Source organism: Dipodomys merriami, unplaced genomic scaffold, assembly GCF_024711535.1.
Source record: "Dipodomys merriami isolate MVZ:Mamm:240054 unplaced genomic scaffold, mDipMer1.0.p SCAF_102, whole genome shotgun sequence".
Lineage (NCBI taxonomy): Eukaryota > Metazoa > Chordata > Mammalia > Rodentia > Heteromyidae > Dipodomys > Dipodomys merriami.
The window spans coordinates 4,141,511-4,159,281 of record NW_027202294.1 but is presented as its reverse complement, the minus strand read 5'-3'; positions in this window follow the sequence as shown (position 1 = coordinate 4,159,281).

Sequence of the window (17,771 nt, the reverse complement as noted above, 5' to 3'; positions counted from 1 at the left end):
CTTACCATAACTCTGTGCTGCTCCCACTCAGCAAGCTAAATCTAGAGTCTGCTGAGTGAACCTGCCACTCTCACCCAGAACTTCCCTACCTCAGAAAACATAGAACAGAAAACACACCAAAGTAAACAAGACAGACATGTGGCCACAAAGACAAAATCAGGTCTCAGTAAATGGGGCAACATCTCACCACCATTCACTTAGCAGGTGACTCAAACCCCATCTACTCACCTCCGGAGGATTTTTCTTTTAGATTTCTGCAAATGTTGACCGAGGGGCCTTCCAAAGCAGAGGCGAATTCCCAATCATCTTGGGGCAAGTGAAAGAAGTCCTTAGCGGCCGTTCCCTCAGACTGGCAGGTTCACCCCCATGCTCAGACCCCCTGGGGCCACTTGCAGGTGGTCAGTGACAGTTTCATAACTGACAAAGAAGCAAGTTACAAAAGCAGAACCAGCAGGTTTTGTTTTGTTTTGTTTTGAAATCTTTAAAATGAAGTAGGGCAAGGTCTAGAGGTGTCCCAGGAGTGGACTCACTTTGTCCCATATTTTTCCTGTAAAGTAAATATAATTACGAACATGGTAAGCAAAAGCAAAAGCATAATGAGACACTGAGACAGGATTATACACAGAATGAGGAGGGATCCCAAAACCAAAAGTTACTTTTTCTCTCAACCTCTTTTCTCCACAAGCAAGCCCCCATCCAACTAGGACTGCTAGGACTGGTGGAATTGAGGGGTCCAGGCACCCCTGGACCTCCTCGGCTATAGGAGACTCTGCTGTGTCCAGTCTCACCCTACTTTTAGTCTCACTCTGGTGCCTTTTTTACCGAGATCAACCGTGCTTACCTCGAGGCTTTTCTCAGAACTTCTCTCCAACATCCGAGTGCCCACACACTGTCCTCGAGGCCAGGGACTACAATTCCCCCTCAGGTTGGAGGGACTAAGACCTCTATCCCGGATGAGCCCCCATTAAATGTAGTAGGAAGACCCCTACTCAGGCAGGCAAGAGCCCACCACAACGAAGTTTTTTTTTTTTTTTTTGTCGGTCGTGGAGCTTGAACTCTGGGCCTGGGCACTGTCCCTCAGCTCTTCAGCTCAAGGCAAGCGCTCTACCACTTGAGCTACAGCGCCACTTCTGGTTTTCTGGTGGTTTTATTGGAGATAGGAATCTCACGGTCTCTCCTGCCCGGGCTGGCTTTGAACCGCGATCCTCAGATCTCAGCCTCCTGAGTAGCTAGGATTACAGGCGTGAGACACCAGCGCCCGGCTCACAACGAAGTTTTTAACAAAGAAGCAACTTTATGGAGAAGGTTCCTACACTGACCAGTCAGGGCCACAGCACAGGCTCGGGAGCTGATACTGTGACCCGGAGAGGCCCACATACTTTGGTTTTTAAAGGCAAAATTCATGAGGTCAAGCCTGGTCATGCAGGTGACCAATGAGATTGTCACACACACAAAAGATTGCACAGTGGTACCAGACCACACACAGGTGGCAGTTTGTCACATAATGGCTGTTTAAATGAGCCTATCACTTTTGGTTTAAATGACTCACAAATTCAGCAGGTAAGGCGGAGCTTATGATAAGCATGCATAAAAGAGGAAGTTAGTGTTTACATAAGCAAGTGAAAAGGGTGAAGTTTACAGTTTGAGCCAGATTACAACCTATCTGTTTTATCAGTCAATCCTTAACTGAACAACAAGGTTGGTTAGGTTGTTAAGGGGAGGGGGGCCTAGAGGCATTCTTTCCATTCCAGGAACTGGGCTGGTTGGAGCCAAGGTCTAGTTAACCTTGTTTAAAAGTTTTTTCTTCTATAATCCCTAAAACAAAGGCAATGCCTGGAAAGAAGCTGTACCAGCTCAAGTGTCCTCTCAAGGCCTACTTCAAAAGAAAGGTTTATTGCTGGGGAAAGGGGGCTAGCAATACTCCTTCTCACAAGGGAGGAATGAGAAGCAGCACCGGCTATTGTCTGGGGTGATCTATATAACCTAGGAGGTTTAGGAGGGGCTAGAAGGGGCTCGGAGGTGGAGACCCTGGTGTGGACATGAGGACCAGGGGCTTCATCATGTCGGACTAGGATTTATGGCTGCTATCCAAATAGTAGATAAGGGTCCTGCAACTGCCCAGACCTGAAGCTCACTCTAAGGGGCTGTTGCCTTATATGGTGGAAGCTGCCCCAGAGGAGTGCCATTCCAAGGTAATGGGGGTTGGAGGTTGATTATTTACTGCCTTTACTACATGGGCCTAGTGCTGCCTAGGAAGAGAGCATGCTAAGCTGAGGAGAAGGGAAGGAGTAGACTAAGCTATGGGAAGGGATTAATTTTGCTAACAGTGACCTTTTATAATCTACGAGGTTTAGGAGGTAGACCCTGGTGTAGACTTATGGGTCAGGGGCTTCATAAGCCTAAGTGCCTCATGTAAAATAATATATGTACTGAAACAAATGCCAAGATATGAAAACAAAACTTTTTTCTTTCTTTTTTAGTTTTTAGTTTTTGATGGTTCTGTCTTCTTTATCTTATGTATGGTGTATTCATGTGTATCTTTGGGAAGGTTGGGGGAGGGCATAGAACTCAAGGGTAAAAGGGTAAAAAAGTGTAACAGTAGTGCTCACTGGACATTGATGACAATGAACTATACAAGTTGTAGGTAGAGATAGAAGGGAGGGACTGGGAGAAATGGAGGGAACAGAAGACACTGTATGAGGTCTGGGATTGTGGCTTAGTAGCAGACTGCTGTCTAGTATGCATGAAGCCCTGAGTTTGGTTCCTCAGTAGCACATAAACCAAAAAATCCAGAAGTGGTGCTATGGCTGCAGTGGTAGAGTGCTAGCCTTGAGGAAAAGAAACTCAGGGACAGTGCCCAGACCCTGAGTTCAAGCCCCAGGACTAGCAAAAAATAAAGAAGACACTATATGAAAAGAAATGCAATCATTACCTGACTCAAGTAATTGCAATCCTCCTGTAGATCACCTATATAATAACAGTAAAGTAAATTAATTACAAAAATTTTAAACCTGTTCCCACCATGATCTGTAACACAGAAACATTATTATCAGTGTACCACATTCCATAATTTTCAAGGCTTTTTCCTGAAACTATCTCCATTCACCCTGTCAGACATGTCTGCTGATTTGACCTTGCCCAGAGCAAAGTTCTCCGTGAGTCAAGTTCAGTTTCTATGATCTGCTCAGGGCCATTCAGCTGGTGAGAGGCAGAGCCAGTACTCAGATTGGTGCTATATAAAATGAGCTACCTTCTCTTCTCTATCCACTTACACCAGCCAGGCCAGAGCATGATGATTTTTCAGAACTTCTCTTATTTGTATTTTCATGTAGAATGGCAATAGGTACTTACTGAGAGCCACTAAGTATCTTCTGTTTTTCTACTGATCTAACAAATTTCAAGTATCTTCAGGGGACTTAAGTATCTTCACCAAAAATGCCTCACACATAACTGGTGGCCTTCTTCCAGGCATCATGTGCTTTCTGTTCTACCACTGTGCCTTCATTAACATCATGGTTTTATGTGACCAGTCACCTTCATTCATCTTTACAGACACATAGGGGCTCAGTCACCTGGACCTCTAATACACATTCTGTTCCTTCCCTTATAAGATCTAGATCTGTCAGAAAAGACAATTTATTCCTAATCTCCAAGCTCATTCATTCTCTTCTGATGATATAAGATCCTGCCAAACTGTGACCAAACCCTGAAATCCATTAAAAGAAACCAGAGTGAATAGGGGTAGGCATTTTTTGTTTACAGCCAGAGATAGACAAAGATTACCCAATTGCTTTTCATTTATGGGCAAGAGGAGTCATCAAAGGCTGAGGGTCCCTACTGTCCCACCTGACTCCATGGTGACCAGATCCAGCCTGGTCATGGCTCACAGCATCTCCTACACAGGCCCAGTCCCAGGTGCACCTTTGAGATAACAATAATATCTCCTAAAACAAACAGCCATTGTTTCTACACAAAGACCTTCAATGTTTCCTCCAGCAACAAAAGGCCACAACCAGTGTTAGGAAAATGGAGGAGAATGGAAAAGGAATAGGCCGGACTTGATCATCAACAGGCGAGAAACAGTGAGGGGCACAGACCTTCCTGGAGGTTTGAAGGTTGTGCCAGAGAATTGGGACAGGAGCTGGGTTTTTATAGGAGGTCTGAGCAAGGCGGCAGAGATTAATGAAAATGCCACTAGGTCAAGGCAGGTGGGGGCCTTTCAGTTGGACCCACAATGGGATGTTTACAGCTGGGTTTAGGTAGATTGCCCTGCCTGCATTTCAAACAACCCCACACATCCCTGGGATTATGCCTGGTGTCTGTATGGGCCTGGGACAATAGGGTGGGGGTCAATCCTTCATATTCCATCTTTAGCTACATAAAATGATGGGACCAAGAGGGGAGAGCAAGTTCTTTAACAAGTCCTCCAAGAGTACTGGGGCCAGAAGGCTTTCATAAAGATCATGATGGCAGGGGGAAAGGGAGGGGAAGGGGAAGAAGGAAGTAGAGGACATAATTATTCCTGTGTAATCATAATAGTGTAATCATAATAGTGACATTGTCCTAAGATATAAATAATATCTATCTCTTACAGTACTACTGTCAGGAACAAAGGAGATCATAGGCCTCAAGGGCTTTGTAGTCAATATTATTATGGGAAGTTGGACGATTCCTGTACATCATCTGCCTAAAAAAAATGGTAGCTCTATTTTAGCCAAATGAGTCCCAAATAGCCCTGGTTTCTAGGCCTACCAAGTCCCTAGAATAAAGCATGAGTAAGAAACAAGTCAGACAGAATGTATGTCAGTGATAGTTTACTGTTGCCCATCCGAGGCAAAATCCTTAACCATGAGATGTTGAACCTCGTGAGCTATTATTTCTCCTTTCAAAACTCCAGTGGTGGAAATGGAGATAGTAAATATTGTCAGTGGTTGGCAGGTTTGAACAGAGAGAATGATAAACTGGTGATGATCAGAAGATTTTAAGACTTTTCTGTGGGTGTGAGGTATGGGGAGAGGGAGGCTAGTCCTGGGGTACAAACTCAGGGCTTGGGTCCTGTTCCTGAACTTTTTGTTTAAGGGTAGTGCTCTAACATTTAAGTCTCAATTCCACTTCCAGTGTTTTTTTTTGTTTTTGGTAATTTATTGTCTTTCCTAACCAGGTTGCCTTTGAACCACAATAATCAAAACTCAGTTTCCTGAGTAGCTAGGATTACAAGTGTGAGCCACCAGTAACCAGCTAGATTTTAAGAATTGAAAGTACTGTGTATGATACCATTATGACAGAAGTATGTTAATTTATGTTTGTCGAAATCTATAGAATATGAAAAAAACCAAGAGGAAACCCTATTGTGTACTATTGACATTGGGTGATAATGATGTGTCAGTGTAGCTCCATTGTGTAACAAGTAGTATAGGATTTTAATACTGGAGGAAGTATTCCTATATGGAATTACAAACACACAAACACACACACACACACACACACACACACACACACACACACACACACACACACACACACTATCAGGCACATCTTTTTCATTGACATAAAGTCTCAACTTTTTAACTTGGCTGGCCTCCTATCTGTGGATCCCAAGTATCTGGGATTGTAAACATGAGCCATGCCTGGTGCTGGTGGCTCACACCTGAAATCCTAGCAACTCAGGAGGGTAAAATGTGAGAATCATGGTTCAAAGACAGCCCAGGCAGTAATGTCTGTGAGACTCTTATCTCCAATTAACCACCAGAAGAGTGGAAGTGGCTCTTTGGCTCAAAGTGGTACAGCATTAGCCTTGAACTGAAGAGCTCTGAAACAGTGCCCAGGCCCATATTTTAAGTCTCACAATTAACCCCACCCCCAAAAAAGCATGAGCCACTAAGCCAGTGAAAACTTTTTCAAATGTATAATATTGTGTTATCTTATTGGGCTACTTCAAATAGCTCTACAATATTTGTTCTGTTATCACTCCCATTTCACAAATCAAAAGAGTTTTAGGTCTATCAGCTAGTTTGGCTAACCCACAAAGGAAGCAGGTCGATGAATCAACAAGCCAAATTGACAACTTTTGGGCTAACCCCAGTTCTGAGGCTATTAACTACTGTGGTTGGCCAGAGTGCCTGCAAATGTATTGGAAATTACTTTATTTCCACCCTTGACACCAAGCAGAAACAACATAGTTTCTTACCCTAGCAGAAGCAGAATGACAAGAGAATTCGTATGTTGATATTTTTACCTTTTAATACTTCATTTAAAATTTGATGTAATGGCCAAGCATTGGAGGATCTGTCTGCAATTCTAGTTACTCAGAAGGCTGAGATCTGAGGCTCATGGTTCAAAGTGAGCCTAGGCAGGAAAGTCCATGAGACTCTTACCTCCATTTAACTACTAAAAAGCTGGAAGTGGAGCTATGGCTGAAGTCGTAGACTGCTAGTCTTGAGAGGGAAAAAGCTCAGAGACAGTGTCCATCCCCAGGGGGACATGTGGGCACAGATGGACTGGATGGGAGACATGGACTCCTGATTGGGAAACACTCTTAGGCCATGGCCATCTGTCTCCGGACCTTGCAACCATGCTGTGGTCAGTACTGTAAGGAAACACCCACCTCGCAGATCTAATCTTCGTCCTCGATGGTAGCACCTGAGCAGTAGGTGAGGCACCTCCCACTCTGGCCCCCAATATAAAAGGGGCCTCCAAGGAGTCAGATGGGGCCATTTTCTCCCTTTCCACATGAGAACTTGGCTTTGTCAGCTTTGCTGGTAATCTTTCCTTCTACCTGATTTCTGTATGCATGGTCTTTTGGGTTACTTTCTACCTAGGTTTACATTTTCTTCTTTATTTTAGGCTCCCTGGTGGTTTTGCTCCTCCCGACATCTGGGAGAGCCCTGCCAGAGACCTTGGGACCTAACCCACTAGTCTAGGCAGACCCAAAAGTCCACCGAGCTGGTTTCTGTTAGGTTTTTAAAAAGAGGTAACCGAGTAAGAACTGCACAAGCACGCACGTGGTATTCAGATAAGGGGTAGGTTTATTCAGTAGACCTGCTGGGACCAGGCAAGGGTGGCAGAGAGCTAGAAACGAACAGAGAGAGAGCTAGAATAGAACACAGAGAGCAAGAAAAGAGCAGCAAGAGCTAGAAACGAACAGAGAGAGACAAAAAGGGAGCGTCTGGGCCTGGGCTAGGCCTTATGTAGGGTATGGGCGGGGAAAGGTGTGGCCACATCAAATTCAGATGTGACCTCTTCCAGGTGTCCCAGTTGCCTAGGTAACGCAGGTACTGGGTGGAGACTTTGCTGCGAGGAGGGTGGAGTCTGCTGGCCATCCAGGAGCGGGCCTTACATTCCAGCCTTTTAATAATCATGAAATAGGGCTAGGATTCTCTCTGGCTACTTCCTGCTGACAAGGGGCTTGGACAATAGGGATAAAAGGCTGGAATTTGGTCTCCTCCCGGAGAAGGCAGTGAGCAGCAGCCATCCCTTGGTGGCGTGAGTCCTTAGATGAAGTCAGGAGAAGTCTCATGAGCATTGAGGGGCTGGAAAAAAAAAATACTAGAGAGCAAATAAATGGCAAGAGGAAGGACTTGGGGCTGAAAATGTTGGTAGAAATGTCCCTAGCTACTTCTGACATCTGGGGACTAGGTAGAGATGTCAGGTGACAAAGTCAAGAATATAAATTCCAGGGCTGGGAAGGTGGCTCAGTGGTAGAGCGCTTGCCTTGCATGCCAGAGGCCCTGGGTTCAATTCCTCAGCACCACATAAGAAAAAAACCGGAAGTGGTGCTGTGGCTCAAGTGGTAGAGCACTAGCCTTGAGCTGAAGAGCTGAGGGACAGTGCCCAGGCCCAGAGTTCAAGACCCACGTCCAAAAAAAAAAAAAAGAATATAAATTCCTGTTCAGTTAATAGGTAGACAGGTATAGACATTGGATGGGCAGGCTTCTTACTTCTACTGACCTCCCGGCTCAGGTTAATTTTGAAAGGGCAGGCACAAAGTAGCTGATGCAACATCATCTCCTCTTACTCCTTTCCATGTTCCCTTGTTCCCCAGACTGGCTGAGTCTAGGTGCTCGTTGCTGGGATGGCTTGTCCCAGTTGGTATTCAAGATTTGAACTCAAGGCCTGGGCACTGTCCCTGAGCACTTCTGCTCAAGGCTAGCACTGAACCACTTTGAGTTATAGTACCACTAGTATTCAAGGAGGTTTGAACTCAAGGCCTGGGCACTGTCCCTGAGCACTTCTGCTCAAGGCTAGCACTGAACCACTTTGAGTTATAGTACCACTTGCAGAGTTTAGCTGGAGTCTTAGGGATTTTTCAGCCCGAGCTGGCTTTGAACTGAAATCTTTGCCACAAAAGCCCTTTATTATTTCCAATTAAAGCAACAAGGAGATCAAGTAGAATAAGTAGAGCTTACCTGGTTCTTATCAAGAATTGCCAACAAATATTCTGAAATGACAAAACTCATTAGATGTGATGAAAATTTTAGCATAGATATGCCCAGTATTTTAGAACCATGTAGTCAGTAGTAGAATACACAACACAAAACAAAAAAGGCAAAACTCAAAACCTAAAATTTTGACATTTAGACATCTTTGCTAACAAAGCACATCAGATGGTTGGGCCTCAGCTACCAGGCCTGTGAAAAGAGCAACTTGTTAGCAAGGCACCTTAGAATAGATGGAGTAGTAAACTTAGTGGAAGGTTAAGGGTCAGATGGGGCCAAACCCTTAACCCACCACGTGGCCAAGATGGTGAATTCAAGATGGCGAATTTCTGAAAGAATGCAAAGAAAGCCTGAACAAATAGACCAAGCCTACAATGGCTAGCCTTTGAGAGGGAACCTAGAGGGGGGTTCCTGGGACCCAGCCTGCGTACTGACCGAATGCCTCCTACATGTCCTCCAGCGGCTGATCAAAGTAAGTGAAGTGTCTAGAGGCTTAGATTTTACTGTTCAGGCCACAGAGCCTGTACCACTCTCAGGGAGCTTCAGGGCCCCCCACCCCCGCAAAAACAAACTTGGCCAAGTGTCTAAGCCACATTTCTGAGGGCCTCCATGGCCGAGGGATCCCGTGGAGAAACATGACAACATTTCCCACTGGTTGTTTCCCACTATTTGAGCTAAATTGCACTGTGTAAGATGCTTCACAGAAGCTTTTGGTTCCAGATTACTTGCCATGGGCGGGACACAATCTAATATTCCTGACATCCCTCAGGACTCTCCCTTGGGTTTTCTCCTAAATAATCTAGAAATGCTTAACCTTGAATCTGATTCACTGGAGCTCATACATTTCTGTATTGAGATCTGGCCTGAATATCCACTGGAAAATCAGTCCATGTGGCCCATTCATGGGACACTGGATCCTGATATTATACAAAATCTATCTAACTTCTGCAGGCAATTGGGCAAATGAAAGGAGGCTAGTTATGTAGATGCTTTCTCTTTCTTTCTCTCCTTCCTCCAAACTAAATCTCTTCCTGATTCCTTACATTCTCCTGCCCAACTCCTGGCCCCAAGGCCACAGGCTTATAACCCAGACCCTATTCTAGATCCAGTGGATGAGTTGCTGCCATTTCAAACACCTGGGGCAACAGCTCCTCCTGCTGAAGGGGGTGGGACTTCTTCCAGAGGTGGAAGTCCCCTCCCCTGCCATTGATGCAGCAGCTCCCAGCCCACTGGTCACCCGTTCCCACACCCTCCCCTCCTGCACCATCCAAGGCCAAGGCCCCATTCTGTTGGCACCCCTCCTGCCCTACAGGACAAAAGTGTGCCTGGCCACTGTGAACCAGCTGTCTCAGCTGAAAGATGCCCTGGAGGTTGTTGTGCGCCTTACAGAAACATTGAGTACCATCCTTACCCAGGCCCAAGAGCCTGCTACAGATCAGAGTTCTACCTCAGCCCACATTCTCCCATTACGTGAGGTGGCAGGGGCTGGTGGTATAGTCACAGTGTACATGCTGTTCTCATTAAATGATCTAGCACAGATGGAGACGCACCTGGGATCTTTCTCTGCCAGTCCTACTGCCTACATCAAGGAGCTGCAGCATGTATTCCTATAGTATGAGGTAACCTGGCAGTGATGTATATGTAATCTTGAGTAATACCCTTCTACAGGGGTACAGGGGGATGTTTGGGAAAAGGCCGGCCACCATGCAGATGAGACCCACCAGGTGGTCTGGCAGTGCCTGACCAGGAGCCTCACTGGGATTACAATTCCCCGGGTGGTCGCCAAGGGTGAAACCAACTTATTGCCTGTATAATGGAGGGTCTCAAACAGGTGGGCTGCAAAGCCATCAACTGACAAAATGGCCACCATCATACAAGACAAAAATGAAAACCTGTCTGCCTTTTGGGCCAGACTGAGTCAGACGCTCCTTCAATATACTAACCTAGACCCCGACCCCGAGTCTGTGGATGGAAAACGTTGTTTAATGACTCATTTTATTAATCAATCCTCTCCAGACATCTGGGATAAATTAAAAAAACTAGACAGGGAGCTCCTAACACCGGCTATGGAGGCAGCCTTTAAGGTGTATCACAGCAGGGAGGAAAAGGCCAAAAATCTCAAGTACCAGATGCTAGTCAAAATCTACCAGCCTCCGGCCTTGCAACCAACCCCTTCCTGATGGGGTCCACCTGAGCCCTGCTATGTCTATAGTCAAAAGGGGCACTGGATGGAAACCTGCCCCCTGAAGAAGCTGTGCTACTGATATGGCCAGCCAGGCCATAGGGGCCCAGCCTGCCCACAACCACGTAAGCCAACCTGACCATGCCCCAAGTGCAGTTTCAGGGCATTGGGCTGTGAACTGTCCATCATCCTCTCAGGGATGGTGGCCATCCACTAAGGCCCCATCGCCCCCTCCTGGCATTCTGGGACTGGCTGCTGGAGAAGACTGAGGCAGCGCTGGACTCCTGGCCCCACCACTCCCATCACCGAGCAGGAGCCAAGGGTGACAATCATGATTGCAGGTAGGATGACCTCATGGACACAGGTGCTCACAGAGTCATGGCCAGTCCTACCTAGCTGATACCTCCATAGTCAGGATGGAGGGAAAACCTTACAAACCCCCAATCCCCCCCACCCCCTGCCCTGTCATTTTGTCTTTTTTCAGGAGTGACCTTCTATCACTCCTTCCTTGTTATTCCCCAGTGTCCAGTTCCACTGCTGGGCAGAGATCTTTTGGCCAAATTTGGAGCCTCTATTACCCTATGTTCTTCCCAATTGGCACAATGTGATATTGATTCAGCCTCCCCTGAAATCTCCTTGTTATGGCTTCAGTAGCCTCACCTAGAGACCCTCTCAGATTTCCATTTTCCACCCTCTGAGGTGGACCCCAAGGTGTGGGATACACACAACCCCTCTATTGCTAAACACCACTCTCCTATACATATCTCTTTGAGGCACCCCCAATGCTTCCCTTCACAACCCCAGTACCTTCTCCTCGCTGCAGTCTTCTGGGACTGCAACCAGTTATAAGACTTACTAAGAAAAGGGCTGTTATGTCCCGCTAACTCTCCCTTTAATACCCCCATCTTAGCAGTAGCCAAAACTAATGGTTCATTCTACCTGGTACAGGACCTTTGCCTTATAAATGCTGCTGTTATCCCCCTACACCCTGTTGTGCCCAACCTCTATACACTGCTTTCCACAATCCCAGTGATTGGATTTAAAAGATGCCTTTTTTACTATCCCATTAGCTCCCTCCTCCCAGGACCTTTTTGCCTTTACGTGGACTGACCCAGTTACCCAAACCTCAGCTCAGCTCACCTGGACTGTGCTGCCTCAAGGGTTCTGGGATAGTCCCCATCTGCGTGGCCAAGCTTTAGCAAGAGACTTAAGAGACCTAAATATAGAACCATTCTCCCTTATCCAATATGTGGATGATATTCTTCTCTGCAGTCCCACCAAACAATTGTGTTACAATCATTCAGTAACACTTCTTAATGTTCTGGCCTCCCAGGGATATTGAGTCTCACCCAATAAGATACAGGTTGTTCAACAGTCTGTGACTTATCTGGGTGTTCAGCTCACTCCCACACACAAGGCCATCACTGTCCCCAGGAAATACCTGATTACTAACTACCCTACTCCCTCCACTAAGTTGAAGTTTCTCTCCTTCCTGGGTCTAGGTGGCTATCTCAGGTCTTGGATTCCTAACTACTCCCTTCTAACACGCCCCTTATATGAAGCAGATAAAGGACCACCACCCTTTTATCCTCCTCCTCTCTTATTCCTCCCTTCAGGAGACTTCAACGGGCCTTATTACAAGCCCCGGCTCTCAGGCTGCCAGAACTTTCATGCTCATTCTTTCTGCATTGGGAGTTTTAGGTCAACCGATTGGACCTTCATTTGCACCAGTTGCTTACTTGTAAAATGCCTAGACTCCACCACTAGGGGCTGGGCTCCTTGCCTTCACGTTCTAGCCGCCTCTTCTGTCCTGATGGAGTCGAAAAAACTAACCTTTGATGCAAACCTTACCATCCTCTCCCACCATCTCCTCTCTGATTTACTAACCTATAAGGGGCTGCAAACTCTGTCTCCCTCCCGTATTCTCTCCCTTCAGGTGTTGCTGGTAGAGGACCCTACCCTAACCTTCCAGCCCTGCTGATCCACAATTCCTCATGCAGCTGTCATAAACCTGTGAAGTATGCCAAAAGACAAATCCAAATACCAATGTGCAGCCAGCTTCCTTCCCAACCCATTAGGCTCGAGGTAACCTCCCAGAAGTAGATTGGCAAATTGATTTCACCCATATGCCAGGTACAGATACTTGCTGGTGCTTGTGGACACCTTCATGGGATGGATAGAGGCATTTCCCACCACCAACAAGAAAGCCTCCTCTGTGTCTCAGCATCTCTTACAGGAAATAATTCCCCACTTTGGCCTGCCTGCTTCCATCCAGACAGACAATGGATTGGAATTTGCCTCCTCCGTGACCCAGCTACTGGCTAAGTCTCTAAATATCTCCTAATCCTCCGGAAAGGTGAAATGTGCCAACCGCTCCCTTAAGCAAACTCTGACTAAGCTATCCCTTGAACTACATCTAGATTGGCTAAAGCTTTTATTTTTAGCTCTTTTCCACTTAAGGGTCTTGCCAAAAAGACCCCTTAAGATTAAGTCCATTTGAAGTTATATATGGCCACCCACCTTTGCCTCTCCTATTTCAGACCTTGGACTCCCCTTTGTCCTCCCCCTCCCCTCCAATGCTGTCTTCTCCTTCAGTACCTGCACACTTTCCTCTGGAAGTATGTGGACCAATATGAACCTAAGCCCTCCACACTGCTCTCCAAGCCTTCCATCAAGGCTAGGGACCTAGTGTGCATTTCAAAAAATTACATGCCATGGGCATTTCTTCCACCAAGCTCTCTGCTAAGTGGGAGGGACCCTACTCAGTAACTCTCTCTGTACAGCCATGCAGATACAGGGCTGTCCACATTGGATTCACATCTGGCATGTTAAACGTCATGTGCATGATGGACTCTCATATACGTCTGAGCCAACTGGACCCCTATCTCTATGGATAAAAAAGACTGGACCTGGTCTTCCTCCAGTCATTGAGGAACCAGAGGACCCTGCTCTGGACAAGTAACATCTTCATAACCATCATGACCTTGGTCAACTTCATGTACAATACCTGGCACCCCTTCTCCCCTTACAGTCCCCTTTAGCAGCAGGAAAGACCTTTGCCTATATTCCCTGCTCAGTATTGTACATATTAAACCAAAAAGGGGGGAAATGTAAGGAAACGCCCACCTTGCAGACCTAATCTGCGACCTCGATGGCAGTGACTGCGCAGTAGGTGAGGCACCTCCCACTTCCGGCCCCCGATATAAAAGAGGTCTCAAGGAGCCAAACGGGACCATGTTTTCCCTTTTCTCTTGAGAACTTGTCCTTGTCAGCTTTGCTGCCAATAAATCTTTCCTTCTACTTGACTTCTGTCCTCATGGTCTTTTGGGTTACTTTCTCTGGGTTACTCTACCTACGTTTACATTTTCTCCTTCAAGTACAGACTTATGTCAGTGCAAAGCAAGGGTGATATCAGTGCACATGAGGTAACTGTGATGATCCTCCTCCAAAAAAGAATATAAAATGTGAAATTAGAAACAGAACAAAATTATTGCCTATTAAGAACAGTGCCAAACATGATAGGCAGGATTTCCCTGTAGAAAACAACAAACTCAAGGCTGGTAATTAAAAGGAAAAATTCTAAAGATAAAGGCTTGAAGTGAATTAGTGAGCTAAACACCAGGTTGCTGTAATTCAGTTAGTTGTAGTAAAACAATCAGGATCTGCCATAGGGACTCTCCAGGCCAGGGGCTTGTCAGCTTTGCTGCCAATAAATCTTTCCTTCTACTTGACTTCTGTCCTCATGGTCTTTTGGGTTACTTTCTCCTTCAAGTACAGACTTATGTCAGTGCAAAGCAAGGGTGATATCAGTGCACATGAGGTAACTGTAGGACAGGGGGGAGGCCTGTAGGTCGTAGCAAGGTAGATTGAGGGGAAGCAGCTAAGGAGGGAAAAAATAAAGAAGAATGACCAGAGGGAGCAGGAATGGGTTAATCAGTTTCTTGTACCTGAGGGAGAAAGGAAGGCACTGGTTCAGGACTCTGGAGGACAGCAAGCAGCTCATCTTGATACTCTTAGCCAATAGGACTAGCACTACCACAAAGGCAGACATGGGGCAAATCCCTCTTATCTCCCACACTGGCCTAAAAGCAGAGTCAGAGCAAGGACTTCCTTTCTGTTCATTAATTTGTCATTGGAGGCTCAGGGCCGGTGTCAGCCTATTCTTCTCTGTGTCGTTCAGGCTTGATTCTGGTTATTCAGGTCACTGTGCCTTCTGAGTCGCCCCTGGCCTGGAGAGTCCCTATGGCAGATCCTGTTTGTTTTACTACAACTTACTGAATTACAGCAACCTGGTGTTTAGCTCACTAATTCACTTCAAGCCTTTATCTTTAGAATTTTTCCTTTTAATTACCAGCCTTGAGTTTGTTGTTTTCTACAGGGAAATCCTGCCTATCATGTTTGGCACTGTTCTTAATAGGCAATAATTTTGTTCTGTTTCTAATTTCACATTTTATATTCTTTTTTGGAGGAGGATCATCACAGTCTGATATTTTAATACATGAAAACTCATTATGATGTGAAAGAAGTAGTCTTCCCTATCAAACCAAAGGGCTCCTGTTTATGGTAATATTTCTGGTACTGATATTTCCTAAAATTATTGGCCTTTTGACTACAATTGTGACATATTATCTATTAAGGTAGAGCCAATAAGGAAATTAGGAAATGTAAAGAAAGAGAAGAGTTAATTTTAAAAAAGCCTTGGAAAGGGAAATTGAGGAAACAAAAAACAGTTTCCTTTGGATAAGAAAGCAATTGGAAAGTAAGAATTATCCTAAATGTTTATTCCTTCCAAAATGGAAAAAGAGAGAAGTTAAGACAAATTCAGAAGGTCCAAGTAAATTGAGATGGTATGTCTTGAAAGATAGAGCTTATGAGTAAAGTTAGTAAAGTTGGTGTGTAATTAAGTTGGCTGTGATTTAAATAGGGTTAGAATGAATACACTGTAAAACAAACATCCATATACCCATTCTATGAAGGTGCTTTTCTTCCTTTTCCTTACAGACAGACACTAAAAACCTGACAGTAATATGGGTAATGTGATTAGTATTCTTAAACCTGCTTCTTGGGATGTATTAAAAATTGGAAAAGCTCTACAAGGAGGATTGAAAGGGAAAAACGGTTAATCTGTGCAATATAATTTGGTTTCAAGGCTAATCTGCAATTAGATACATATTTGGAAAAAACAAACATATTCTAAGATCCATTAATTTTGTTAAGTCTGGATTCTTGGTGAGGTACCTAACTGCTTGTAATTCTTACATCTAAAATACTATGTCATTTGACTTCAAAGGTTTTCTATTAACCCAGACTAGAGAAAAAAAGTAGCAGCTTTAAATTCCAGGTGGCCAGGAGAGAAAAGGTGTTGCCAAGTGGCTCAGGTTCCTAGAGGGTTAATGCAAATTGAAGCAATGGGAGTGCTACAGAAGGTTAGTATTTTTTTAAGGCTTTGAAAAGAAAAATCAGAAGTGAGTTCCTAGCAAAATGAAAATTAAAAGTAGAAATTGTCTGAAATACTTGTTTGAAAGTGGAAAAAGGGGAAATTAGCACTACTAAGGTTCACTTGAATATGTATGGTAAGGTCCTTCAAATAAGCATTTTTTAACTAACATGATAAGTTTTTATTTTAAAACTAGTTTGATAAGTCCTTTATTAAACATCTTCTGAAGGGCTGCCCTAACCATGGAGCCCCAATCTTCAGCCTCCTGAGCTGGGGTTTAATTAAACCCCTCCACAGCAGGGGTTTAATATGTACTTAATGTCTTTAATATGTGTTTAATATATGCTTCATATGTTTGTTTTCCAAGTATATAAGTTGCCTTAAAAATGGAACTTCCATAGCAATGATAGTCAGACTATAGAGGAGCTGCGACTGCTACAGCAACATATTCAAAATGTCCAGTTAAAAAGAGTAAATCCTGAATCTCCAGTATGTAAGAGAATAGCTCTTTCTAGTTATCTGGAACATCTGGGATGTCATTATCAAAAAGGTAAGGTCTTTTAATTTGTAAAACATACACAATGGATTGTGCCAAAAATTGTTAAAAGCTATCCTATTTCAAAAGCACCTCTTTATTTTACTGGTGGGAACAAAAAGGAAAAGGCCTATTGTTACAGTAATAATGAACTGTAATGGGGGGGGGGTGCAGTGTAGTGGGGAGGGGCAGTGAGACCACTCAGTCTGCAGTGAAAATGTAAAAGATTTTATTGAGCAAAAAGTGCTGATGTGCCAGGACCGCACCTGGAGTCAGGATCCCAGGAAACAACCCCGAGTGCCAGCCCACATCAGCTTTTAAGCATTTGGGGCTAGGGTGAAGAAAGGGGGAGGTTGTGTGTTGGTTTTAGCCATTGATTGTTACAAGAAATTTGCACCTTAAGTTTCAATTTCCCGCCAAGGTTTTGTTGTCGGGAAGCAGGGGAATAGAACAAAGGCTGGTGATGGTTAAGTTGGTTTAGGGCTCACATTGTTCAGAAAACAGCAGAAGTGGAGTTAAAGAGTTACAGGATTATGGAGTTACAGAGTTACAGGGTTACAGAGTTATAACTACAGTTACCAGCTAAAATAGCTGTTTACCAGGGAACTCTGGGCTTGAGCACTATCCCTCAGCTCTTCAGCTTGAGCCACAGTGCCATTTCTGGTTTTCTAGTGGTTTATTGGCGATAAGAGTCTCAAGGACTTTCCTGCCCAAGCTGGCTTTGAACCGTGATCCTCAGATTGAGCCTCCTGAGTAACGAGGATTATAGGTGTGAGCCACCGGCACCCAGCACCAGAGAAGTGTTATCCACCCACACTTACATTTATATCTTAAAATCATTCATTATCCATTTTACACAATCCATCTTATATATATTCCATCTTTACTTCCTCCACCATATCAGCCAGAAAGAATCCACCAAGGAGAGCAAAGTTGGGAGCAGGGAGTTTTATTAGAGTGCAGCAAACTGAGCGGCAGGGATGCAGCACAGACTCGGGGGCTGTAACTGTGACCCCAAGCCAGCGATAGGGTTTAGTTTATAAAGACACAAACCGAGAAGCAAGTGAGACTTGTGTATTTCAGAAACATAATTGAAGCCAGATAGACTAGGAAAAATGAGGTATAGTCAGCTAATCGCAATTACAGGAGATATTCCTTCATGTACTTTCTTTAAGATTAAGG